General features: G+C 36.5%; 1 protein-coding gene across 2 annotated transcripts in view; it reads right to left on the bottom strand.

Annotated features, from left to right (window-relative positions):
• The window catches only part of LOC144966471 (5-hydroxytryptamine receptor 1A-like), a 437,629-nt gene extending 430,701 nt beyond the window's left edge, over positions 1 to 6,928 (bottom strand). For both annotated transcript variants that reach the window (XM_078903048.1, XM_078903047.1), the window contains exon 1: positions 6,268 to 6,928. The gene's annotated coding sequence lies outside the window, so the exon portion shown is untranslated. The remainder of the gene's footprint in view (positions 1 to 6,267) is intronic.
• Between the last annotated feature and the right edge of the window lie 668 nt (positions 6,929 to 7,596).

Genomic DNA, 7,596 nt, shown 5'->3' with positions numbered 1-7,596 from the left:
AGTTAAAAGCATAAATCTCATCTATGGCGCAAGGTGCATGGCTATTTGGATATTTACTGCAACCAACATGGCACGCAAAAACAAAAAAAAAAACACTCTTTTCTAATATTATTTAGCCGGGTATTTGTGCACCTATTCACTTCCATGCTACGAATTCCAATACGATGCAATAGTCTGATGTCACGCCGCCCGGCAACGGCGGCCATCTTTGTTCTAAACAAAGAAAATCATTACTTTTTATTTTTCATGCTGGCTAGAACTTTTCATATGCCTTGTGATCAGAATGTGTAAAAGTCAAAACATGATCAAATGTATGTGGATACCTCTGGATACCCTTTATACTCGCCGGATAAATATTTCATACGGGCGTCCGCCATTGTTCCGATAGTTTAGAGCCAGTGTTACTAAGCTACCATGCGTCATTAGGAAGGAAGTGACGTTACGACTGTTGAAGAGTATTTCAATACACATTTGGGGGATTATTTTGAAATGTGTTGCTTTCATGTTTTCCCCACCATTCTGTTACCCAGCCAGTTAAGCTTTTGAAACATGGCATGAAACTTTGGCCATCGTTTCTTTCTTTCTTTCTTTTTTAATTTATTTATTCATTTATTTATTTATTTACTTATATACTTGCGGTCAAAAGAAAGTATACACATTTAAAATCGTCGTTATTTTTTTATCCGTTGGCGGAGACTAATGATTTTCCACCGAGTTGTTTACCGGGGCCTTTCTGTGTACCGATAGTTGATGTTTTTGTTTTTGACCTGAAATTCACTCACCACGTCGCGCACGAGCTAAAATGACCTTTCAGCCCATTACTCTGAACAGGAAGTTGTAGATTGAATTCTTTGCCATACGTATTAGCTAATCCGTATCTTCTTGAATCATTTTCAAGGCAGGAAAACACAATGCAAAATACCATCCATTAATCTGCGCGATGTCACGACTTAGTTTAGAACAACATGCACGTGCCATTGGTCATCTTCAAGCTGGACAGTCTGTGACCAATGTGGCAAGAATGCTTAATATCACAAGGAGAACTGTAGATTCGTTAGTACCTTACCGTTTGTGTAATTTCAAATCTATCCACTAACGAATATAGATAGAATGCGCTTGGCCAAGGAGTTCACAACATTGCCATCCGGAAGTATAACGGACCAACACACAAACTCTGTGTAACCATGAACTTTTATAGTCTGGTTAATACAGTTTAGTGAGAACAACTCACAAACGCGGATGGCAAAAACAATAACAAAGGCCTGAGTGACGTCATCTGCATACTATCTATACAGTTCTCCTTGTGATATTAAGCATTCTTCGGTAAACAGAAAGGCTGATGGTAAACAACTCAGTGGAAAATCATTAGTCTACTCCAACGGATAAAAAAAAAATAACGACGGTTTTAAATGTGTATATTTTCTTTTGATCGCAAGCATATATCTCTTTATTTATTTATTTATTTTTGATCATTTCAAATTAGCTAATTGATATTTGAGATAAACTGTCTGAGTTACAACATCATTTTCAAGATGCACTTTTCATTGTGCTGTCGTCAAGCATTACAAACAACTCATTTTTAATTTTCTTTTAGTGATCTCGTCTTGTACTCTATTTTCTAATGGGAGCGATCTATATTCATGTTTTCGTACAACCAGTCATCGATCACATAATTTTTTTGTTGTACAACGATTGGCCATTTCTAAATGAATGTAAACACGCTGCTTTGTTTATGAAAGTTGTAAATTTACCCATGAGTCATGTTCAGCAAAATGACCAATTGTGACGTCGAAAATTTTCAAACAGTGAACACTTTTCACTATGTGGGTCATTTTGAGCACACTTTGCAATGTGACCAACGACCTCAAACACACGGAAATGTAATGCCCATTATTAGGAGTGTACCGGGCTGAAAATCAGCGGAGACCACGACCTGCCCCCTTTCGCCCTTATCCTCTCGCCTTGAAATAACTAAATAACTTTTGACATAAAGAAGCATTTTACTTTTCTAGTGATAATCGTTATTTCAAGAACGAAGTTGACGTCACTCAGTTCTTTGTTCCTATTTTTAGACCGCCATTTGGATCATTAGTTCTCAATGAACTTTCTCAAGACTATCAACGTTAGAGGTTACACACAGTTTTGTATGTAGGTACGTCCACTCAGGCTGTCGGATGTTGCGAGTAGTTAACCCACACGCATAGCGTCAATATTCTTTCCTTTGTAAAGCCATAGCTTGACACTGGCCAAAAAAATAATATATCAAATAATTACGTCAATTAGAGTACACGGCGAAGTCCACCAAATGTAACTGGACATTTGTAGTGATGGGCACGTGAGACCTTTTGCAAATACAAACCAATGAAGATTGAGGAAGAAAGCAATTCGTGAGTAGGATCTTGGCCTTCGTAAACTCATGGCCTGACACTGACCAAAAAAATGACGTCAAAAGACAAGTCTTTGTCACTAAGAGAAAACAAATCGTGAGTTGTATTCAATAGGTCATCTATAGATAGAATGCGCTTGGCCAAGGAGTTCACAACATTGCCATCCGGAAGTATAGCGGACCAACACGCAAACTCTGTGTAACCATGAACTTTTATAGTCTGGTTAATACAGTTTAGTGAGAACAACTCACAAACGCGGATGGCAAAAACAATAACAAAGGCCTGAGTGACGTCATCTGCATACTATCTATAGATAGAATGCGCTTGGCCAAGGAGTTCACAACATTGCCATCCAGAAGTATAGCGGACCAACACGCAAACTCTGTGTAACCATGAACTTTTATAGTCTGGTTAATACAGTTTAGTGAGAACAACTCACAAACGCGGATGGCAAAAACAATAATAAAGGCCTGAGTGACGTCATCTTCGAACTATCTATAGATAGTTCGAAGATAACGTCAATCAGGTCTTTGTTATTGTTTTTTGCCAACCTCGTTTGTGAGTAATGCTCACTGAAAAGTATTAACCCGACTATAAACTTTCATGGATACACACAGTTTTGTGTGTTGGTCCGTTATACTTCCGGATGGCAATGTTATGAGCTTCTTAGCCAAGCGCATACTATCTATTGGAATCACTTGTTCCTTTGAGCTCTACTAACGACAACTCACTAGGCATTTTGACGTCATTATTTGGTGTTTGCACCGCTTAGTGAGTTGTCTTTAGTAGAGCTCATGGAAACAAGTGGTCCCATTGGTTGAACTATTGAATACAACTCACGATTTGTTTTCTTTTGTGGCCAAAGACTGGCTATAAGTTAACGATGGCTACTCTAGTGTGAGGCTATATATAGTTCGAAGATGACGTCACTCAGGTCTTTGTTATTGTTTTTGCCATCCGCGTTTGTGAGTTGTTCTCACTAAACTGTATTAACCAGACTATAAAAGTTCATGGTTACACAGAGTTTGTGTGTTGGTCCGTTATACTTCCGGATGGCAATGTTGTGAACTCCTTGGCCAAGCGCATTCTATCTATAAGTTAACGATGGCTACGGTTGGATTCAATAGTTCAACCAGTGGGATTATTTATATCCTTGAGAACTATAAGCAACTCACTAGACGAGGCACTAACCTAAAAATGACGTCACAATGCAAGTTCCAGTTTCAGATGTTAACGAAGGCTACGCTAAGACTCTCATACTTCAATGTTTACACATTACTCTACATCAGCAGATAAGATAAAGGTTTTGTACTGTCGACTATTTTCACAAGCGATGTTATAACTTGGTACTGTGTACCAGACTAAGATGGTTGTGTGGAAAGCGGCGTGAGAAAGATAATAAGAGTTTCACAGAATAGATAGAACGAAGATGGCGTCGGTCATGTCTTTGTTATTGTTTTTTGCCATCCACGTTTTTTAGTAGTTCAAACTAAACTGTATGAACCGGACTATAGATATTATGCGCTTGGCTCAGAAGATCATAACATTGCTATCCGGAAGTATAACGGACCAACACACAAAACTCTGTGTATCCATGAACGATTATAGTCAGGTTAATACAGTTCAGTGAACATTACTCATAAACGCGGAGGGCAAAAAACAATAACAAAGACCTGAGTGACGTCATCTTCGAACTATCTATCGATAGTTCGAAGATGACGTCACTCAGGCCTTTGTTATTAATTTTTGCCATCCGCGTTTGTGAGTTGTTCTCACTAAACTGTATTAACCAGACTATAAAAGTTCATGGTTACACAGAGTTTGTGTGTTGGTCCGTTATACTTCCGGATGGCAATGTTATGAGCTTCTTAGCCAAGCGCATACTATCTATAAACGTTTTAGGTTAAACTTAGTTTTGTGTGCTGGTATGATTCATATGTTTGTTGTAATTAAATTGCAGGAATGTATAGATAGTATGAGCTTAACCAAGAAGCTCACAACATTGCCATCCGGAAGTATAACGGACCAACACACAAAACTATCTGTTACATTAAACGTTTATAGTTTGGTTAATACATTTTAGTGAGAATTACTCATAAACGCGGATGACAAAAAAAACAACAAAACATTAACAAAGAACCAAGTGACGTCAACTTCATTCTATCTACAGCGACTAATCGTAGCCATCGTTAAGTTATAGCCTGACACTGAAACCCAAAAAGACTCGATTTTGACGTCATTATTTGGATTTTGCACCGCCAAGTGAGTTGTCGTTAGTAGACCTCATGGAAACAAGTTATTTCATTGGTTGAACTATTGAATACAACTCACGATTTGTTTTCTTTTGTGGCCAAAGACTGGCATTTTGACGTCATGTTTTTGGTCAGTGTCAGAGTTAACGATGGCTACGCTAATACACCCAATTTATTCACAACTGGAACCGAACGGATACGAAAATGAATCCGCTCAGCCTAAGTTTTGTGACCAATCCTCTTCATATAGATAGTTCGAAGATGACGTCACTCAGGTCTTTGTTATTGTTTTTTGCCATCCGCGTTTATGAGTAATGCTCACTGAACTGTATTAACCGGACTATAAACGTTCATGGATACACACAGTTTTGTGTGTTGGTTCGTTATACTTCCGGATGGCAATGTTATGAGCTTCTTAGCCAAGCGCATACTATCTATAGTATGATTTCAGGAAGAACCCGACGACTTAAGTTGATTTCTGTAATCAGAGCTTATTGATTAATTGATTCTTGTCTCTCAAACTTAAACCTGAGCTTTTATGTAGCGCAATATCCAATAAACGTGCTCAAAGCGCTTTAAAAAACGTCCCTGACCAACAGCAACCCGTAACATGTAGAAGAAGACTTGGCGCCTGTTAGTCGATAACACGTTTTTTCCCTGACAGATCCAACGCTGTTAAAGGCCATGTTCTCATTTTGCACCTGAGTACCGTGACAGAACGTGAGTGAAGAACCTTTCCAAGTACTCAACTATGCGAGGCTCGAACCCAGGACCTTCTGATATGAAAGCGAGTGTCTTACCAGAAAACTACACTGCCCCACCGTAAAATTCAAATAGGTTAAAATAGGTTTACTATTATTATTATTATTATTACTATTATATTATTATTATTATTTATTATTATTATTATTATTATTATTATTATATTATTATTATTATTACTATTATTATTATTATTATTATTATTATTAATATTATTACTATAATTTTACTACTATCATAATCATCATCATCATCATCATCATCATCATCATCATCATCTTATTATTATTATTATTATTATTATTATTATTATTATTATTATTATTAGTTATTATTATAACAATAACAATTATGCTGATCATGTTAATAATAATAATAATAATAATAATAATAATAATAATAATAATAATAATAATAATAATAATAGTAATAATAATAATAATAATAATATTAATAATGATATTAATAATAGTAATAAGGTAATTACAACTTTTCCTCTTAAACAGGCCACGTGGGTGTGGATAAAATCGCTTTCAATAATATAATATTACTATAACCCCATGTGATCAATTGAAAAAAAAATAATCATAATAAAAGAATAAAACCTAAACCCATATCTGTAAATACAATATTGACCATATGGATCTGTTCACTACGACAATACTTAACACGCGTATAATTGTGTAATACTCAAATCCTAATAATCCAATCTTCAAAGAAGAAGTAGGAGCACATTGCTGGTACATATGGATTATGTAAAAACAACAACAGTGCCTGCTATTGTTTGACGGAGCAGCTTTCATGTAAACAAAGCGGTTTCTATTGCAACAACATAATAATAAAAAAATGTGTTATTATCCGCTTACCTTTCAATTGGAGACGGGTTTTGTTTGCTATATCGGTGAAGTGAGCACTTCACTCTGTATAAATAGCATGTATTCGTACAAATCCGTATGGAATAAAATACAAGATAAAACAATTTGAGCAACTCCGTTTCCGAGAAACTTTTCAACACGCGGGTCAACAAAAACAAGAAACACAATAATATCTCGCTTTTAAAATTTAAAATTTTCAGTTGAATTTAGTACGTAATAAATTCAAAATCACATAAATTTGAAATATTTTAAACATTAAATTAAAAAAGACACCATTTAAAACACATTGAAATCTATTAGTGTAATGAAAAAGGTTACATTTTATGTAATGATACTCATACACAAGTAAAAATGCTTGGGTACCTTATTTTACTCCAATATTTCTCTAAATCGGCTTATCTCGAGTCACTTCGGTAAATGATAAAACGATGAATTTTAATCACATGTAAAACACAGATCAACCATAAATACATTCCACATCTGTTAGGTAATTTTAAGAAAAACTGTCAAGAATTTTAAACTCCAAGGTGATAAGCGCCAAAGGCAAAAGCTTATCATTTGATGGCAATAGTTAAAGTTATTGTTAGTCGAACGTGAGAGGCGATGCGAAGCAAAGCAGAGCAGCAGCGGAGCAGCCTCACATTGCGGCAACTGGAACGGCACGGGTTAGGGCGTGTTGCGACCGAACACTCCACGGGGGCACTGTCTCCATCTTGCACGCGTCGTGCGTGTCGCGTGAAGCGAGCAAGCTTGAGAGAGGCCGAGAGTGGTGTTCGGGCGACGGGATGGAGGCAGGCGCACAGGACATCTGCTGGATATGGGACAGTAGTTCGGGACGTTATAAAGGACGTTGACCCGATTAAATTAAGAAACACGACCATAATATTATGAAGAAGGAAGGGGAAGTGATCGTGTTGCTGATTAACGAATAAGTGAGTCTATCTATCTAAAAGTAAACATAATGAATGTTTCGTATCAAGCACGCTAAGGTTTTATCGCTGTAATAATATATTGATGTTATGCATTTAGGTAATATACTGACAACATCCGCCAGCCAGATGAAACATAATAACACAAAAAGCTGCGTTGTAACCTTTAACGTTTACAGTCTGGTTCATGTAATTAATGCGGTAACAACTTATCACTAAAATGCTGTCTAATAACAATAAAAAAAGAGCTGAGTGACGTCAATTTCGTTCCTTCTATTGACAGTGACACGAATGATAAGAATCCATAAAAACTTACTCTGTGTATCTTTTATTATTAGGCTCTAATAAGACTAGGGTTAGAAGCGACCTTTTTTGTGGTCGTGGATAGCTC

The sequence above is a fragment of the Berghia stephanieae genome, chromosome 2, assembly GCF_034508935.2.
Source record: "Berghia stephanieae isolate SIO BIC M18660-M18661 chromosome 2, UCSD_Bste_1.3, whole genome shotgun sequence".
Lineage (NCBI taxonomy): Eukaryota > Metazoa > Mollusca > Gastropoda > Nudibranchia > Aeolidiidae > Berghia > Berghia stephanieae.
Note: the sequence above shows the minus strand (reverse complement) of the source record. Positions and strands in the feature narration are given on the sequence as shown.